This window comes from Antechinus flavipes, chromosome 2 (assembly GCF_016432865.1).
Source record: "Antechinus flavipes isolate AdamAnt ecotype Samford, QLD, Australia chromosome 2, AdamAnt_v2, whole genome shotgun sequence".
Taxonomy (NCBI): domain Eukaryota; kingdom Metazoa; phylum Chordata; class Mammalia; order Dasyuromorphia; family Dasyuridae; genus Antechinus; species Antechinus flavipes.
In genome coordinates, this window is record NC_067399.1 from 124,449,112 (window position 1) to 124,470,971 (window position 21,860).

The window sequence follows — 21,860 nt, forward strand, 5'->3', positions numbered from 1 at the left end:
GTCATAAATTCCTCCCTCTTCCATAGGTCTGAGAGGTAAACTATCCTATGCGCTTCCAATTTATTTATAATCTCATTCTTTATGCCTAAATCATGAACCCATTTTGACCTTATCTTGGTGTACGATGTTTTGTAGTTTTGCTCATAAAGTTTCTGATTTTCCCTTGGCAGATAGATTCCTAAACATTTTATATAATCAGTAGTTACTTTAAATGGAATTTCTTTTTGTAACTCTAACTGTTGGGTTTTGTTAGTGATATATAAGAATGCTGATGACTTATGTGGGTTTATTTTGTATCCTGCAACTTTGCTAAAGGTGTGGATTGTTTCTAATAACTTTTTAGTAGAATCTCTGGGGTTTTCTAAGTATACCATCATATCATCAGCAAAGAGTGATAATTTGGTTTTCTCATTGCCTATTCTTATTCCTTTAATCTCTTTCTCAACTCTTATGGCCAAAGCTAGCATTTCCAATACAATATTGAATAGTAACGGTGATAGGGGCAATCTTGTTTCACTCCTGATCTTATTGGGAATGGTTGCAGTTTGTCCCCATTACATATGATGCGTACTGATGGTTTTAAATAGATGCTACTGATTATTTTAAGGAAAAGTCTATTTATTCCTATACTCTGAAGTGTTTTTAATAGGAATGGATATTGGATTTTATCAAATGCTTTTTCTGCATCTATTGAGATGATCATATGGTTTTTGTTAATTTGGTTATTAATATGGCCAATTATACTGATAGTTTTCCTTGTATTGAACCAGCCCTGCATTCCTGGTATAAATCCTACTTGATTGTGGTGTATTATCCTGGGGATGATTTTCTGTAGTCTTTTTGCTAATATCTTATTTAAGATTTTAGCATCAATATTCATTAGGGAGATTGGTCTATAATTTTCTTTCTCTGTTTTCAACCTACCTGGTTTAGGTATCAATACCATGTCTGTGTCATAATAGGGATTTGGTAGGACTCCTTCATTCCCTATTTTTTCAAATAGTTTATAAAGCATTGGGGCTACTTGTTCTTTAAATGTTTGGTAGAATTCACATGTAAATCCATCTGATCTTGGGATTTTTTCTTAGGGAGTTGATTAATAGCTTGTTCTATTTCTTTTCCTGAAATGGGACTATTTAAGCAATTTACTTCTTCCTCTGTTAATCTGGGAAGCCTATATTTTTGGAGGTAGTCATCCATTTCAAAGCCCCACTTCTCAATCAGGACTGCTTTCTATAGAATCCAGACCTTCAAAGTTCAATTAGACCTAAATATTCATCTGATCTTCTCTTTATGCCAACAAAAGTGTCTTCTATAATGCATACATACAACATACATACAAACACACATATATGCATGCACAAAATTGATAATCCAAAATTTGTGTAAAAATCTCCAATCATTAGAAAGTCATGACATCCTGACTTTTAGCTACTAGAAATAGTATTCCTTTCAATGAGCTAAAAACCTATCACATGATAGCTTCCACATATTGCCTCTATTTCTGTCACCTGGGGTGAAGTAGAACAGTCTTTTTGCTTTTCAAATTTCTTTTTATCTCTTTACAATTATTATAGAAATATTCAAGATGGGAAAAGCATGGTGAGATAGAAATTTGCATCTAAAAATGATCCCAGCATTATAGTGGACTACAAACACCATATAGTTCAGCAGTGTAATTTTGAATCCCTTTCCCTCCCAAAAAAGTTATTGTGATCTTTTGCTGCATTTAGAAAGATACAAATTCCAAGGATAAGATAATAGTCTCTTTACACTGGGCCCTAATCACATCTCTTCAGTCTTATTTTCTACAACCTAAAAAATAAGATGCTGGGCTATGTGGAATATAGACTTGATATTGGGAAGAACTTTCTAATGATAAGATATGCACAAAAGTGCATCAAGAAACAGAGGGTTTCTTTAAATCAGAAATTTTTAAGCATGAAGTGAGTGGATAACCATCTGTCAAAAATGTTAAGTGCAGCAATTCCTTTTAGATAAAGTATAGACTAAATTATTAATAAAGTCTGCAACTCTGAAATTTTTAATCCTGTCAAAATTTTCCCATATTTGTTACATGGTAGCAGTTGGGTGGGGGAAACAAATTAGTAAGGAGAGATAGAAGTGAAAAACAAACAGCAAAACTTTTTTAAAAACCACTGAAGGAAATGAGCACTACTAAGGGAACATTGTATAAAGTAATAGCAACATTGTAATGATGATTAACCTTGAAAGACTTAGTCACTCTGATCAATGCAATGATCCAAGACAATTCATAAGAACACATGATGAAAAAAGTTCTCCACCTCCATAGAGAAAACTGATGAACTGTAAATGCAGGTTGCAGTATTTTTTCACTTTTTTTTTGCTTTTCTGCAACATGGCTAATATGAAAATATGTTTTACATCATTTCAGAAGTGTAATATCATCATGCTTGCCTTCTCAATGGGTGGAGGAGGATTGAGAGGAAAGAGGAAATGTTGAAACTCAATTTTTTAAAAGAATGTTTAAATAAATAGAATTTATTTTTTAAAAGAAAAATAAATAAAAATCCACAAAAGAAAACAAAAAGTGATATCAATGGGTACATCAGAATAACTCAGAAATCAAAGCAGTTTCTTGTGTTTATGAATTTTTATAGAAAGGGGTGCTACTCACATGCATCTGATTAGTTTATCACCTCTGGGGGGTAGATTCCTTTGGTGTCACAGAAAGAGTTGCCAATTATTTAGGACTGGAAGTTTCTATATTAGAAGTTTCTAAGGAAAATAGATCCCCAATATGGGGAGAATTGTAGTTCATAAACTTGATAGTAGAGATCAGGATTACTTTTAAGATTCCTTAAAGCTTTGAATCCATGACCTAATGGGATTCTATGGAAGAAAATAGCTCTTTATCCACAATTACATGGGAAGACATCAGTAAAACAAGTCCTCTATAGTTCAGTAGTCTAGAGATAAACAGCTTTCTTTTACTATCTAAGAGAACCTACATTTCAAAGGTTCTGGATAGCTGAGGTAATTAGGAGCAGAACTAAAAGTCAGATTCAGATGTATATCTTTATCTCCAAATCTAAAGCTATTTTCCTTAATTGCTATCTTAATATTAGATAGCAGAATTTCTTAAATTTTTTCCTCTCATAGTCCCTTTTTTCGCCTGAAAAAATATACATGACCTTGGGTACATAAATAAATAAAACAGGTATGCAAATCAAACTTAAATTGGTATACAAACTATAATTTCATGACCCCCCACATTCAGTTAAAAGACCTCATATGAATTCATGAATCACAGTTTAAGAAATTGGGATATATATACATATATATATGATATTGCCTTCCTTGGAGAGAAAAATAAATAAATTCTCAAATCTGGTGGATTTGTGTTCTCAAGGATGTGAATGTTCTTTCCATTTTTGCAGATGCTCTCTCTATTGATACAGATTGCATTCTCTCCATGTCTTTCTCATCTGAATGATTTTTGTCTATATTTTTCATAAATCTTTAATAAGTTGGACCAGTAAATTTGTCAATATGGTGATGACATCATTTGTAACTTTTATTCCTTTTCCATAGGAACAAATATCCTCATTGAAAGCATTGGTATTGTGTCTGGATATTGGAAACTTTATCTGGGGACTAAGATTTGGGCCTATAAAAAGTTAAGAGGACTACCAGAGTCATTAAGAGAAAGATCAAAGGTATAGAGATCAAAAACATGAGAGCAGAATTAGGGTTTCTATTGAGCATAGAATGGGAACTGTCCCCAATCCCCTCAGGAAAACAACTTCAGAAGAGACAGAATCAAAAAGTAAATAAGGGGGAAAAGATAGAGAGACTAAATTTCTAAAGGTCTCAGGAAAAAGAAAAACCTGTTCAAAAACTTTGAACAGATAATCAACATAGAACACTGATAGCAAAAGGGAATATGACTTTCATATCCAATAAATGAGTTCAGGTATCTATACATAAATAAATAAAATCTATAAAATGATCCAATATTCATTGACAAATAACCTATTATTGAGTAATTCAAAAGAGAAATGAGAATTATGAGAGCAGAATTTATGATCTGTACAGCAAAAATTATGGGCAGGAAAGATAAAGTGCCATACATGACAAGATTCACCAAAGAAATGGAAGAGTGAACACTAATTTAGAAATGCAAATCAACAGAAGAGGAAGACAATCTAGAAGAAAAGAAGCAAAAAGCAATAGTATTAAAAGAAAATATAGTCACTGCTCAGGCAAAACATATTAATCTCTAAGTCAGAATATGAAGAGACAACCTAAAGATCATAGAACTCTCTGAAAAACACAACAGGAAAATTAAAAAAAAAAACTTTAACAACATGTGAAAGAAATAATAAAGAAGAATTGCTTAGAACTTCTAAAACTTCTAAAACATAGAAAATGAAATTCCAGATTGAAAGAATTCACAAATCATATCCAAAAAAGGTAAAGGAATAAACATGTATGTAACACTTGCTATGTTCCAGGCACTATGCTAAGAATTTTACCAATATTATCCATTTGACTTTTAAAACAACCCTATTGGATAGGTTCTATTATTTATGTCATTTTATAATTGAGGAAAACAAAGCAGACAAAGGTTAAGTGATTTACTCAGGTAGTAAGTGTTTGAGGACAAATTTGAACTTCTTGTCCTAACTGGCAGTGTAACTTTCTGTCCACTGCCTCTTCTGAACTATCCGCTATGTGTAGAACACACATTCTGAGTGGCTTCAAGCTTTTTCTACTATCTTTCCTTCATTCATGCTTATTCTGGTAATTATATAGGACAAGACTATATATCAGTACTTCTTCCAGGAAGCCTAATTATTTAGACTTAAAAATGGTTCCTGTTCACACATACCTATCCATGCATGTCCTCTAGAAAATTTAAATTAATAACCCAGTGCTTAGTAACTTTAAGTTGTGTTTTCAGCTATCTCATTACAAAATTACAATTAGAATCATAGCACGATGAACCTGAATGGGACCTTAGAGATTATCTAATTTTGTGACAATATTTTTATGAGGAAACTGTGGCCCAATCAGGTTAAATCAATTTCAGAAAAATTGTGCAGAAAGAATGTGGTAGAGGAAGACTTCCAACTTTTTCTCTAACTCATATTTACTATTAATTTCAGTAATTTTGTCATGCTCTTCTTCCGATAATGACTTTATTTTTTTCTTATATTTTCCAAATGATCACTAAAAACCTATAATTTGAGGGGAAGGAGTTGAGATAATTTATTTTAAAAACTTCTGTAAGCAAGAAATTAGTAATGTTAAATCATTGTTTTTAGTTTATGAAAAAAATTTGGGCTATTTTATTGTCACTTTTCCAAAAGAATTTTAACATAAGTAAACCTGATGCTAGTGTTAATTTAGTCAGGCAAATTATGGAAGTTAACTGTCATATACAAAATCTTAGAGCATTTATTTCATAGAATTTTTGCCAGCAAACAGTAGGCATCAATCAATAATTCTTGATTATATTTACATAGTCAGCATGATCTTTTTTTTAATAACTTTTTATTGATAGAACTCATGCCAGGGTAATTTTTTACAACATTATCCCTTGCATTCACTTCTGTTCCGATTTTTCCCCTCCCTCCCTCCACCCCCTCCCCCAGATGGCAAGCAATCCTTTACATGTTGAATAGGTTACAGTATATCCTGGATACAATATACATGTGCAGAACCGAACAGTTTTCTTGTTGCACAGGGAGAATTGAATTTAGGAGGTATAAATAGCCCAGGAAGAAAAACAAAAATGAAAGCAGTTTATATTCATCTCCCAGTGTTCTTTCTTTGGGTGTAGCTGCTTCTGCCCATTTTTGATCAATTGAAACTGAATTAGCTCTCTTTATCGAAGAGATCCACTTCCATCAGAATACATCCTCAAACAGTATCATTGTTGAGGTATATAATGATCTCCTAGTTCTGCTCATTTCACTTAGCATCAGTTCATGTAAGTCTTGCCAGTCCTCTCTGTATTCATCCTACTGGTCATTCCTTACAGAACAATAATATTCCATAACGTTAATATGCTACAATTTACTCAACCATTCTCCAATTGATGGGCATACATTCATTTTCCAGCTTCTAGCCACTACAAAGAGGGCTGCCACAAACATTTTGGCACATATAGGTCCCTTTCCCTTCTTTAGTATCTCTTTGGGGTATAAGCCCAGTAGAAACACTGCTGGATCAAAAGGTATGCACAGTTTGATAACTTTTTGAGCATAGTTCCAAATTGCTCTCCAGAATGGCTGGATGTGTTCACAATTCCACCAACAATGTATCAGTGTCCCTGTTTTCCCACATCCCCTCCAACATTCCACATTATCTTTTCCTGTCACTCTAGCCAATCTGACAGGTGTGTAGTGGTATCTCAGAGTTGTCTTAATTTGAATTTCTCTGATTAATAATGACTTGGAGCATCTTTTCATATGTCTATAGTTTCAATTTCTTCGTCTGAGAATTGTCTGTTCATATCCTTTGACCATTTATCAATTGGAGAATGGTTTGATTTCTTATAAATTAGAGTCAATTCTCTATATATTTTGGAAATGAGGCCTTTATCAGAACCTTTGATTGTAAAAATGTTTTCCCAGTTTATTGTTTCCCTTCTAATCCTGTCTGCATTTGTTTTGTTTGTACAAAAAACTTTTCAATTTGATATAATCAAAATTTTCTATTTTGTGGTCAATAGTGATCTCTAGTTCTTCTTTGGTCATAAATTCCTCTCTCTTCCACAGATCTGAGAGGTAAACTATCCTATGCTCTTCCAATTTATTTATAATCTCATTCTTTATGCCTAGGTCATAAACCCATTTTGACCTTATCTTGGTGTATGGTGTTAAGTGTGGGTCAATGCCTAGTTTCTGCCATACTAATTTCCAATTTTCCCAGCAATTTTTGTCAAATAGTGCATTCTTATCCCAGAAACTGGTGTCTTTGGGTTTGTCAAACACTATATTATTAAAGTTATTGGCTGTTTTGTCCTTTGAACCTAACCTATTCCATTGATCAACTAGTCTATTTCTTAGCCAATACCAGATGGTTTTAGTAACTGCTGCTTTATAATATAATTTTAAATCTGGTACAGCCAGCATGATCTTGAAGAGATGTTTGTTTAGGGTAAAATACTGAAATACTTTGATTTCTACTCTCTGCCCTTTAAAGATTGTAAGAGTCAGCAAGTTTTGAGAGAAAAAATCACTTCCTGCTTTGCTGGTTTCCCTCTGTCATTGAGGCAATATCATTTATTTTTGGCATAGAATAAGCAGCAGAGGAAAAGTAGAATACTGGAAATAACAGGAGATACCATTTACAAGCTTTTCTAGAATAAGGTCTTATGGAAACTTCTTCATTTTATACAAAGTCCGCTGTGACTTCTTGAGAACTCTTACAAACATTCATATTCAAAAACAACATGATTGAACCAAATGCAATTAAAGGAACATTTTCTATTTTAGATTATCTATATGATGTGACATTAAACAAAAATATAACTGAATACTCAAGATTCAAGAAAAAAATTGAGAGTAAAATGAATACTCATGTACCTTTAAATTTTTCAAAAGGACTCCTAGAGAATTCTATAGGAGAAAGTGAACTATTCAATTAAAAAGACATTTATTAAGTGCCTACTATGTGCCAGACACTGTGCTTGGGATACAAAAAGAGGCAAAAACATTTCCTACCTTCAAGGAGATTACAATCTAATGGAGTCCATAAGTTCAGAAATTCATGGGATTTAAAGATAAAAAGGGTCTTCCACATCGAGTCTAACTTCTACATTTTAAGGACTGGGTTCCTAGAAAGTAAAATGATTTGTCCAAGATTTCAGAGGTAATAATTATCAAAGTCATATTGTAGGACCACTTCTTTTGACTCCAATTTCCATGTTCTTTCCATTATTCAAGCCATATGAAGCCAACAATAGGATTAGGAACTAGACCTGTGATCTCACTGGTATAAAAAAACCCAAGAAGGAAATTCCCCATATCAAGTATAGTTTTGAGAGTTACCTAAACTATGGGAGGTTGTGACTTAGTCAGCAAGTATCAGATTCAAGGCATAAACCTGGACTTAATCCCAATTAGACCACACTGGTTCACAATCAACAAATATTTATTTAAGTGTCTACAATGCAAAAAGTACTGCTAGGGAGCCATAATGCACTGGGAATACAAAGATGAAAAACAACACATTTCTACCCTCAGGGAAATGGCTCTCTAGCCAAAAGAAGGTGATAATGTTAACAAATACCCATAATGTTAATCAATCGATTAATTGAATAGTTTTCAAGGAGAAGACAGAAATTTGAAAGACATCAGTGGAAAGAAATGAGGTGAGATCTGAAGAACACAAGTCACAAAAGCTAAAAAGGGCAAAATGAAATCAAATAGTTACAGGTACAAGAATATAGCGTATGCAAAGGGAACTATCAAAACATAAGACTGGGATAGAACCTCTGTATATACTTTGAGCAGAGGAAAAAGGGAGCTGTAAGGCTGAAGAAAACATCTCAGAAGGAACAACAAAACATGACCTCTACCTCAGAACTGTTTCAAGATCTCCAGAAAGAGTTCATCTGCTCCATATGCAGAGAATACTTTACAATTCCAGTGACCATCGAGTCTAACTTCTACATTTTAAGGACTGGGTTCCTAGAAAGTAAAATGATTTGTCCAAGATTTCAGAGGTAATAATTATCAAAGTCATATTGTAGGACCACTTCTTTTGACTCCAATTTCCATGTTCTTTCCATTATTCAAGCCATATGAAGCCAACAATAGGATTAGGAACTAGACCTGTGATCTCACTGGTATAAAAAAACCCAAGAAGGAAATTCCCCATATCAAGTATAGTTTTGAGAGTTACCTAAACTATGGGAGGTTGTGACTTAGTCAGCAAGTATCAGATTCAAGGCATAAACCTGGACTTAATCCCAATTAGACCACACTGGTTCACAATCAACAAATATTTATTTAAGTGTCTACAATGCAAAAAGTACTGCTAGGGAGCCATAATGCACTGGGAATACAAAGATGAAAAACAACACATTTCTACCCTCAGGGAAATGGCTCTCTAGCCAAAAGAAGGTGATAATGTTAACAAATACCCATAATGTTAATCAATCGATTAATTGAATAGTTTTCAAGGAGAAGACAGAAATTTGAAAGACATCAGTGGAAAGAAATGAGGTGAGATCTGAAGAACACAAGTCACAAAAGCTAAAAAGGGCAAAATGAAATCAAATAGTTACAGGTACAAGAATATAGCGTATGCAAAGGGAACTATCAAAACATAAGACTGGGATAGAACCTCTGTATATACTTTGAGCAGAGGAAAAAGGGAGCTGTAAGGCTGAAGAAAACATCTCAGAAGGAACAACAAAACATGACCTCTACCTCAGAACTGTTTCAAGATCTCCAGAAAGAGTTCATCTGCTCCATATGCAGAGAATACTTTACAATTCCAGTGACCATTGAGTGTGACTCCAGTTTTTGCGATAGCCAACTCTGCAGCAACTGTCAAAAAGACTTGACCTCTTTCTCCTGTCCAGAATGCAGGAGTGTCTCCCAACTGCAGGATTTACAAATCAATGTGCAACTTGGTAAACTGACAGCCCTTGCCAAAAATCTCGGGACTCATTATTTGCAGTACCCTGATGGACATGGCAAGTTAAAGGTACATCAGAAAGTGGAGAAGCTGTTCTGTGAAAATGACCAGAGCACAATCTTTATGTCCTATTCTCAATTCCAAGAGTATGAAGCTCACAGACTCTTTTGCATAGATGAGGCTGCTGAGAACTTCAGGGGAAAAAAATCCATGAAATTGTAACTGGTGTATGGAGGAAAACCAAAAACATTGTTTGACAAATGGCAAATGAGAAGACTAAATTTGCACTGATAGAGGAGGAAATAGAAATTCAAAAGAACATTTTGTCTGAATTCCAGGAAATTGAACAATTTGTAAATGAGGAGAAGGATGCATATCTATCAAAATTTCAAGCACAAAAGATAGCCAATGTAGAAGGCCTGAACAAGAGATTTAAAAAATTATCTCTCCAGAGTCAAGAACTAAGAAAGAGAATCAGAGTTAGAGAGGGAGTGTAAGAAACCAGATTTGGATTTGTTCCTGGAGATGAAAGAAGTGTTAAGCAGGAATGAATGTGTGCTGCAAAAAAAAAAAAAAAGAAAGAAAGAAAGAAAGAAAAAAAAAAAAAAGAAACTTTCCAATTATGCATGACTGTCCATTCTACCACAGGTTTTATGGAATGAGTTTTCAAATTTAAAGTGAATATCACTCTGGATTAGAACACAATTGACCCAGGTCTTATCATAACTGAGGATTTGAAGAATATGAGATATGGCAGTGTCCAGGAAGAAGCACCCGATAATAATGGGAGATTAATAGATTTTGCTCAAATATTTAGTCCTCAGTCCTTTGTTTGGGATATTATTGGGAGGTACAGGTGCCAGATAACACTATGTGGTGTATTGGCATCTGTAAAAAAAAAATCAAAGAGTCCCAAGACTTCTTTGTATTCAGGACTGTATTGATACATAATTTCTGCTATCTTTATTTCATGTCCCACCATAATCTTTGTTCATAAGTCCAGAAAATACATCAACTCATCAATGTGCTCAACTTAAAAGTTGGCATCTTCCTTGACTATGAACACGGAGAGATATCATTTTATCATGTGAAAAATAGATATCTAATTTATTCCCAACCACTTCATTTTCAGTACCTCTTCATGCCCTTCTTTAGTCTTTCTAAGAAAGTATTGACAAATGATTGTTCTTTCACAATCTGCTGCTAATTGAGAGAAATCAAGGAGCACACTTTTATTGGCCATTATCATCCCAATTCCTATGTACTATGTTTTACAAAAATAATTGTACCTACTTGGCCTACTACTGACATGACCTTTTCCTATTTTATCTTTGTATATGTTTAACCTTTGTATGTTGACCTCAGCAGAATATAAACTAGTACATTGGGGATTGTTTCATTTTGCTCTCTGCATAATCAGAGTTTAGAATGTTACTGAGATTTGTTAAATGCTTGTTGAAATTGGACTTAAAAAGCCATAAAGCTGGAAAAGTAAGTTAAAGCAACATTATGGGAAAATTTTTATTTTTTATTACATGTTCTTTTATTTAATGTGAATATATTAGGTGCAAGATATAGTATAGAATAAAACTAATCAATAATAATAAGAAAAATCCAATCAGTCTTCATTCAATAGTTCCAGAGTAAAATACATCTTCATAAACTTTACTTTCTAAGTATATTTAATAAGGTCATCAATTCAAAGAATGATCATTAAAGGTATGTTTGGGAATTTCACTTTTGAGTAATGGATTAAGAGCCAACTTCAAGCTCAATAAGATTTTAGTTCAGGTCCTTCCTTTGCCTCTGATATTGATTGACTTTGTGGATCTAGTGTTTTATTCTTTTAAATGATTTGAAATCACAGGTTTAGTTTTAAAATAGTTGGTTTTGGTTCAGACATACAAACTTTCTTCTCAGTTTTCTTATTGTCATGATCTTTCTTTCTCTCTCTCTCTTACACACACACATACACACACACACACACACACACACACACACACACACATACACACACACACACACACACACACACCCCTTTCTCTCTCTCTGTCTTCATCAGTTCCTATCAGTTTATTATTTTATTTATCCAAATGTATCTGAGATCTATGTATGTAACCTTGGTCTCTCTCCTAAACTCCAGTGATGTGATCATCACTATCTGTTGTATATATCAAAATTCATATTCACACTCAACACATATCAAACAGAATGACTTATTATCTTTTCCACAAGCCTACTCTTCCAAACTTTGCTATTTTTGTTGAGGACACCACTATCCTTCCAGTTGCCTATGCTTACAGATTTAGCATAATCTCTCACTTTTTACTCCACTTCAATCCTATATCCAATCAATTGTAAAACTTGTCAATTCTATTTCTATAAAATTTCTGATGTCTCTTCCTCCTCTTTATTCCTATAATCACTATTACAATCTAGATTCTCAGCATCTCTTAACCAAAATAATTGCAAGGTCTCCTAATTAGTCTCTTTGCCTCAAAGTTCTTTCCTCTCCAATCTCTTCTCCACAGAACTGTCAAACTGATTTTCCTAAATCATTGGTCTGACAAGTTCACTTCCTTACTTAATAAACTCCAGCAACATCCTATTATTTATAGAATCAAATATAAAATTCACCTGAAAAATCTCTTTGCAACGTAGATCCAATCCACTTTTTCAACCTTCTTATCCATTATCAATCTACTATATAGCCAATCTGATCTCCTTGCTGTTCATCATACCAATACTCCTCACATCTCCATGCCTTTTCAATGGCTAACCTCCAAATACTTGTCTCATAAAAGTCATATTTTTCTTCAATGGTCAGACCAAGTTTCAAGTTCTATACCAAGTCTTTCCTAACACTCCCAGTTGCTAGTGTCTTCCTCACTGCATAAAAACTTTGCATTTTGCATGCATTTGCATAAAGTTATATTTGTATATGAACATTCTTCTGGTAGGGGAATCTTGAGGATAGAGAATGCATCATCACTTTTTCTTTTTTATTTCTCTCAGCCATTAACACAGTTTCTGGCATTTAGTAAGGACTTGGTGAATACTTAAAAATCAATAGTTTGATTGTAATCTAAATTTTATACTTCAAGGATCTATAGTTTCTTTGGTATAACCTCGTAACAGAATCTTTTTACTGAAATCAGATTGCAAGCTTTGTCTGACATTATTAGACAAAGGTACAGAATGAGCAATGTATTTTCAGATATTTCCAATATGCTGAAGTTAGTAAGTTGGATTTGTTTTGTTACAAAGAAGGGCTTCTATTTGGGAAAAAGGAGTAGTATGTAGTCCTCGAAATGTGAAAAAAAGTATCAATGTACTATATTTCAATGCACTAAAAAAGGAATACAGAAGGGGACACAAAGAAGCATAGCAATCTTGTTACATTATTAAATTATAATGTGTACATACACATATACACACATATAAAAGGTCATATATGTAGTATGCGTATATATATATATATATAAAATTCATAGCTTCTTATACAATCTACTTTCTTATATTTTCCAAATAACAAAATGATGATTGGGAACAAATAAGCAATATATATATGTTGCAAAACTTAGATTGCTATTTAAATGCTAATTATCATTATTATTTTTAATAATTTCATAGAAAAAATTGCTAAGTTCATAAAATTCAGAAGCCTGTGACCACATCTAATATAGATCCTCTCTAAACATGATTAGATTGGTCCTCAGACAATCCCTTCCTAGTTCCACAGTTAAGGCCTTTTCAGCCTAGTAAGAGATGCTAGCACTTATTCTCTGCTGATAAATCCTCAGGGAGGATATATCCTCCCTATCCCTATAAACCTTTTCTTAGGGGATCTTGTTTCATATTGTAAGGCAGAGAAATTGGTCTAAATTTGGCTTTGTTGGTGTACAAATAATGGTGAGAAAGTTCCTTTAAGTAATGTAAACATAGCAGTAGCTCCAGTTTATACCTAAACAATGCTGCCTAGGGCATATATTGCTAATATATGTAAAAGATAGCACTTATACCCAGGTTGTCCTGACTCCCAGCCAGCTATCAAACATGCCAACCCAATTCTATATCTCAAAATATTCTTTGACTCAGTCAAGACCAATTAGATTTTTGCATTCAAGATTAACCTATTAGAAGGTCAAATGCTTAACCATCCTGGTTAAGCTACCTTCTATCTATTTGGAATGGGGAATATCATGTCTTACCCACCCCATATTCAACTCCAACAAGTGGCAAAAAAAAAGTCATTTCCCATTGGTCATGCCACTGTGTTGAAGAGTTGATTTTCTGTTAAAAGAATTGTACTTCCTTAATACTCAAATCAAGGAATTCATAAATGTTTATTAAATGGTTAATGAAAAGAGCTCTATGATACAGTGGAAAATTCATTGGTTCTGTATTCACAGAACTTGGGTTCCTCTAATAATTTCTCTACCTCTAATAATTATGACTTCCTAGCCTTCATTTTTCTCATCTATAAAACAAGGATGTTGATCTGGATAAGCTCTAAGTTCCTTTCTATATATAGTATCAGGATTCTCTTCTCTTTTCCTAAAGAAAAAAAACCAATGGGAAAGAGGGATTCTCCTTATTGAACTAGAAGTAAATAGAAGTATTGCTCTTTATTTCCTATCAGGTCCTACCTGACAGAAAAGTAATAATTTCTCTCAATTTCTGTCCCCTTCTGTTTTTCACTCCATTTCACTTTGTCTCTGACTCTCTGTATTTCTCCTTATTATGGTGTCCCTCACTATTTCTCTATGTCTGTCTCTCTTTCTTCCTCCCTCTTTCTCTTTGCTAGAACTTGGAAGTCTGCATAGCTTCATATTTAAGTAGGCTAAAATTGGCCCAGGAGAGGTAATTCAACTCCGTCAGATTTACAAGAATGTTTACATGTCTTTCATATTTAGAATTATCATTGAGAATTATATTTGCAATTTATAGAAGTCATTTTTATGGATTTGTATGTTTATATTGAAATAGAAATTTCTCCCAAAATCCAGTTTTGTTAGCTCTTATTAAATTTCTTTTCCTTTCTACCCAGCTCTCTCTCTCTTTTTCTCTACTCTGGTCACTCTCTTCCTCTTGTATCAGCATGTCAAATACCCAACTATTATTCAGAAAGATTCCAAGGTAAATAGAGCACTTGCATTGAATAGATTTTATAGAGAAACCTAGTCTGTGTCTGTGAAATTCTGGTATAGGAAATTCTAGAAGTCATTTTAAATTTTTTCTTTAAAAATATAGATATAGGGGTCTAACAAAATGAAGCATCATCATGGAAAATTCTTAACTTGGCAGCCAGATCTGTAGACTGTTAGGCAGACTTGTTTGCTAGAAGGTTAGCAATAATGAGAAGGCATGTGGCAAATACAAGATGAACAGGTTGTTTCTATGATCCCATTCTATCTGTTTAGTGTTCAAGATACAGGTAAACAACTTTTCTGGTGCTATCATCTAATACTACAAACCAATTCTAGTACTCTCTTGACTAGATAAAGAGCATCATGTGAAAAATTCTGGACTTTGTCCAACATGCTATTCATCCTTTAAGACATTTAGGCAGATGAATGAGCCTTAGCGTTTTTAAAATTAATACCATTTTATCAACCAGATTCTTGAAGTCATACCTTCTTTTGCATATACCAACAATGAAGATTCAAATGATCCATGATTTGATTTTTCAAATTGAATGGAATGACAGTCCAAGGTGCTTGTATTTTATCTGGTATGAAATGAAAGGCTACTAAATATTTTGAGCAAGAAAATTCAATTCAGAAACGGTACCTATCAAAATAAATAATAAAAATAGCATTGTGTAATAGACTGAAACTGAGTTGATGCACTGAGGTCTGAGCACTTAAGGCTAATTATCAATTGGACAATACTCTATTAGCATATGCTTGAAGAAAGAATGGCCCTGCCCATTACTATGTGCAGGTTTGATCTTTTGGCCTATGGAGAGATATGAAGGATTTTAGAGGGTGGAGTAAGATCAGCGAGGTGGCTCCAGGGCAGGGAAAGAAAGAGGAGATTCCTGTGTCCACAATCTCTTCTCTGGGTTTGAAAAAGAATAAAGATTGCTTATCCTGACTCCAGCTGATTCTAAAGTATCCAGGATGCTAATGCTGTCTTCACAGCATTGGTGTTTCAAATTACTTAAAAAGCACAAAGGCATACTTAGACTGAAATTTCAAAAACACTTTTTTGAGTTTGATGATATGAGTCTAACTAGAGGACCAAAGGTAAAACAAAGTTATGAAAAAACCTGATATCAACATGACAAATGTCATTTCACAATATTTGACAAACTGCATAAAGCATATAGTGCTTTCAATGACCATTTCCACAATGAGAATCATAAGAAAAAACTAGATCTGTCAAGAAACCACCCTAAGGGCAACAAACCAAAATAAAAGTAGTTTGAGAGAGCTATTTTGAAAATCTACAGAAATAATATGGAAAATTACATAAATATCTAGTTGGTGCACACAATAGAAAACTTGAGTACATTGCTGCTCAATAATAACAAAAAATAAATGTAGAAAGGAATCTTGAAAACAAAAGCATATGAGAAATTATTTATTATATTAATTGACAAAAACCAAACATTTAAGTAATACAAGGACCTTTAGAATATAAAAAGCAAAGCAAATATTTCAGCATTAATCAAAAAATTTACCTTACAGGCTTGAGAAATAAAAAAGTGATAGAAAATCTTTGAAGGAGGAAGGTATAGAAAGTATGTTGCTTTTTGGTCATTTCAATCATGTCCAACTCTTCATGACCCCATTTGGAGTTTTCTTGGATACTAAAGTAGTTTGCCATTTCTTCAGCTCATTTTATAGGTGAGGAAACTGAGAAAAAATAGTTTTATGTGACATTCCAGAGACCTACAGTTAGCATCTGAATTCAGATTTCAACTCAGGTCTTCCTGACTCCTGGCCCAGCACTCTGTTCACTGCCACCTAGATGCCTGATATGGTTGTGATCAATCCAACACTCACAAAAGAGAGAGAAAGTTATAACAAATTTAAAAACACAAATGGTATATATTGTTAATACTATGTGTGAAGACCAAATCAGCACCCTGGTTATCTTAGAATCAACCAGAGTCAGGATAAACAAAAGTCCTTGGTCTTTATTCTTGGTCTTTAGGGGTAAGAGTGAATTGGATGGACCCAGAATCTCCACAACCTCTTCTCTTCATCTCTCTGCCCAGAAGTGACTCTGTCTAGTCCTTCTCCATGCCCAGTTCCTCCTACAATTCTCTGTATACACCAATTATCAAGCCAGCACAGAATAGTGGGAAGGGACATTTTCCAAGCATAGGCTTATAGAGTATTATCCAATTGGTAATTAGCCTTAAGTGCTTGGTTGTCCAACCTCAGTGCATTAACTCAAGAGTTTAAGTTTCACCCTTTACAGTATGAATGACAAAGTAATAACATCAAGCAAGATTACTGAAATTCTGACTTTTCTGCAAAAGTGGAAAGCAGCAATATCTAATAGAACTCATAATTATTAGTTGGTTCTTCACAATGGACAATAAATTCCTATGAAGTCATTTTACCAGTTTCCTCTAAACATGTAATTCTGATGCTACCTTTCTATTATTATTATTATTATTATTATTATTATTATTATAGCTTTTTTATTTATAACACATATGCATAGGTAATTTTTCAACATTGATCCTTGCAAAACTTTCTGTTCCAACTTTTCTCTTCCTTCCTCCCACCCCCTCCCCAGATGACATACACGTTAAATATCTTAAAGTATATATTAAACCCAATATACATATAAATATTTATACAGTTATCTTGCTATACAAGAAAAATCTGATCGAGAAAGAAAGAAAAAATCTGAGAAGGAAGACAAGAATGTAAGCAAACAATAACAGAAAGAGTGGAAATGCTATGTTGTGGTTCACGCTTATTTCCCATAGTTCTCTGGGTGTAGCAGATTCTCTTCATTACTGAACAATTGGAACTGGTTTGAATCATCTCATTGTTGAAGAGAGCCATACCCATCAGAGTTGATCATCTTATAATCTTATTGTTGCCGTGTATAATGATCTCCTGGTTCTGCTCACTTCATTTAATGTCAATTCATGTAAGTCTCTCCAGGCCACTCTGGAATCATCCTGCTGGTCATTTCTTACAGAACAATAATATTCCATAGCATTCATGTACTACAATTTATTCAGCCATTCTCCAATTAATGGGCATCCATTCAATTTCCAGTTTCTAGCAACTACAAAAAGGACTGCCACAAACATTTTTGTACATGTGGGTCCATTTCCCTTCTTTAAGATCTCTTTGGGATATAAGCCCAGTAGTAACACTGCTGGATCAAAGAGTATGCACAGTTTGATAACTTCTTGAGCATGTTCCAAATTGCTCTTCAGAATGGCTGTATTTGTTCATAATTCCACCAACAATGTATCAGTTTCCCAGTTTTCCCAAATCCCCACCAACATTCATCATTTTCTTTTCCTGTCATCTTAGCCAATCTGACAGGTGTGTAGTGGTATCTGAGAGTTGTTTTAATTTGCATTTCTCTGATCAATAATGATTTGGAGTACCTTTTCATATGACTGGAAATGGTTTCAATTTCTTCATCTGCAAATTGTCTGTTCATATCCTTTGATCATTTATCAATTGGAGAATTGCTTGATTTCTTATAAATCTGAGTCAATTCTCTATATATCTTGAAAATGAGGCCTTTATCACAACCTTTGACTATCAAAATGTTTTCCCAGTTTATTGCTTCCCTTCTAATCTTATCTGCATGAGTTTTATTTGTACAAAATCTTTTTAACTTAATATAATCAAAATTTTCTATTTTGTGATCAATAATGATTCTTAGTTCTTCTTTGGTCACAAATTTTTTCCTCCTCTACAGGTCTGAGAGGTAAACTATCCTATGTTCTTCTACTTTATTTATAATCTCATTCTTTATGTTTAGATCATAAACCCATTTGGACCTTATCTTGGTATATGGTGTTAAGTGTGGGTCAATGCTTAATTTTTGTTATAATAGTTTCCAATTTTCCCAGCAGTTTTTGTCAAATAGTGAATTCTTATCCCAAAAGCTGGGGTCTTTGGGTTTGTCAAACACTAGATTGCTATAGTTATTGACTATTTTGTCCTATGAACCTAACCTATTTCACTGACCAACTAGTCTATTCTAGTACCAATGGTTTTGGTGACTGCTGCTTTATAATATAGTTTTAGATCAAGTACAGCTAGGCCACCTTCGTTTGATTTTTTTTTTCATTAGTTCTCTTGAGAGTCTTGACTTTTTGTTCTTCCAGATGAATCTTGTTGTTAATTTTTCTAGGTCAGCAAAATAGTTTCTTGGAGTCTTAATTGGTATAGCACTAAATAAATAGATTAGTTTAGTTAGTATTGTCATCTTTATTATATTTGCTCTCCCTATCCAAGAGCACCTAACATTTTTCCAATTGTTTAGATCTGACTTTATTTGTATGGAAAGTGTTTTGTAGTTTTGCTCATATAGTTCCTGACTTTCCTTCGGCAGATAGATTCCCAAATATTTTATACTATTGACAGTTATTTTAAATGGAATTCTCTTTGTATCTTTTGCTTTTGGATTTTGTTAGTGATGTTTAAAAATGCTGATGATTTATGTGGATTTACTTTGTATCCTGCAACTTTGCTAAAGTTGTAGATTATTTCTAATAGCTTTTTAGTAGATTCTCTAAATATACCATTGTATCATCTGCAAAGAGTGATAATTTGATTTCCTCATTATCTACTCTAATTCCTTTAATCTCTTTTTCATCTCTTATTGCCAAAAGCTAGCATTTCTAATACAATGTTTAACAGTAATCGTGATAGTGGGCAACCTTGTTTCACTCCTGATATTATTGGGAATGGTTCCAGTTTATCCCCATTACGTATGATACTTGCTGATGATTTTGAATAGAGGCTACTGACTATTTTAAGGAAAAGTCCATATATTTTTATACTTACTAGTGTTTTTAATAGGAATGAATATTGGATTTTATCAAATACTTTTTCTGCATCTATTGAGATGATCATATGCTTTTATTAATTTGGTTATTGATATAGCCAATTATGTTAATTGTTTTTATAATATTGAACCAGTTCTGCATTCCTGGTGTAAATCCTATTTGGTAGGATTATATTATATAGGTGTATTATTCTGGGGATGATTCACTGTAATCTCTTTGCTAATATTTTATTTAAGATTTTTGCATCAACATTCATTAGGGAGATTGGTCTATAATTTTTTTCTCTATTTTCATCCTACCTGGTTTAGGAATCAGTACTATGTCCGTGTCATAAAAGAAATTTGGTAGGACTCTTTCAATCCCTATTTTTTTTTCAAATAATTTATATAGTATTGGGGTTAATTGTTCTTTAAATGTTTGGTAGAATTCACATGTAAATCTATCTGGTCCTGGGGATTTTTTCTTAGGGAGTTGATTAATAGCTTGTTTTATTTCTTTTTCCAAAATGGAACTATTTAAGCAATTTACTTCCTCCTCTGTTAATCTGGGCAACCTATATTTTTGTAGGTATTCATCTATTTCACTTAGATTATCAAATTTATTGGCATAAAATTGGACAAAGTAACTCCTAATTATTGATCTAATTTCCTCTTCATTAGTGGAAAGTTCTCCCTTTTTATTTTTAAGACTAACAATTTGATTTTCCTCTTTTCTTATTCTAATCAAATTTACCAAAAGTTTATCCATTTTGTTGGTTTTTTTCATTTAGTTTTATTTATTAATTCAGTTATTTTTACTTTCAATTTTATTAATTTCTCCTTTTATTTTTAGAATTTCAACTTTAGTATTTGATTGGGGATTTTTAATTTGCTCGTTTTCTAGCTTTTTTTGTTGTGAGCCCAATTCATTGATCTTCTCTTTATTTTATGCAAGTAATCCTCTAGAGATATAAGATTTTCCCTTCTTACTGCTTTGGTTATGATGTTATCTTTCTTAATAGAATGCATGATATTTCTATTACTAAAAGAAAATACCGATGACACCATGAAATACAAATCACTTATTGTTTATATGCTTTGTACAAAATATTCACAATGTGTATCACATCCACCAATTCAGATGGCAAGGTAGAATATATGACTGAATTGTGAAGATTTTTTGATAGAAAATGAGGGGATTTTGATAAGAATTCCAAACCTGAACTTACAGATAGTTTATCCTTAAGGAATGTAGATTTACTGAACAATGCTGATAATGGAAGGAAGCAGTGGAAACTTGCAACATATCTCTACAAGCTACAACAATTTAAATGGAAAGAACAATGATAAAAACCTAAAGCTATGGAATTATAAAGACTGAATTTAAAAAGAAATATAGAAGATATCTTTTATCAAAGCCAGGGTTCTTGGATATGACACATTGCATATAAAATAAAAATCTTTTTCAATGTATTGGTCAATTTTACTGAATTCTTTTCTTCTTCACCTCTTTCTTTCATTAGAAAATTGGATCTCTGAATCTACATAACAAAAAAAAATCATTTAGATCTTAGCATGGTTCCACATGACATAGTGATAGAACATTTGCCCTAGAGTCAGAAAACCCTAAACTCAAATCCATTCCCAGACACTTAGTAACTATCTGACCCTAGGCAGATCATTAAACATCTTTCTGCCTCAGTTTCATCAACTATAAAAATAAAATCATAAAAGCAGCTACCTTCCAGCGTTGTTTTGAAGTTCAAATGAGATAATAGCTAAAAATTACTTAGAATAATGCCTGCCCCACAATAAGTTCAAAATGAATGTTTATAAATTTTCCCTATCAATAAAGATCTTTTTTTTATTTTTAATATTCTTTTTTATTGTAGGAATTTTATTTATTTTAATACACATTGCTTTATGAGAAAAATCAGAACAAAAGGGAAAACCCATCAGAAATATTAAAAAACAGAAAAAAGAAGTGAACATAGCAGGTGTTGATTTATATTCACTCTTCTTAGTTCTTTTTCTGGATGCAGATGGCATTTTCTGTCAAAAGTTTATTGGGTTTTGTGATGACCGCATATTTAAAATCAGCCAGAGTCAGGAATTCAGGTTAAGGGAAAAATCTTCAAACTTCATTCTTTTTGAGATGAAGGGGGATTGCGATCGCAATATGGGCAGCTGCGACAGGAAGCCAGCCAGCAGAGGTGAAAGGGGATTGCAGA

General features: G+C 33.1%; 1 pseudogene; it reads left to right on the top strand.

Annotated features, from left to right (window-relative positions):
* The first annotated feature begins 651 nt into the window (after positions 1-651).
* On the top strand, positions 652-10,849 carry LOC127546481 (probable E3 ubiquitin-protein ligase TRIML1; annotated as a pseudogene).
* Positions 10,850-21,860: the final 11,011 nt, after the last annotated feature.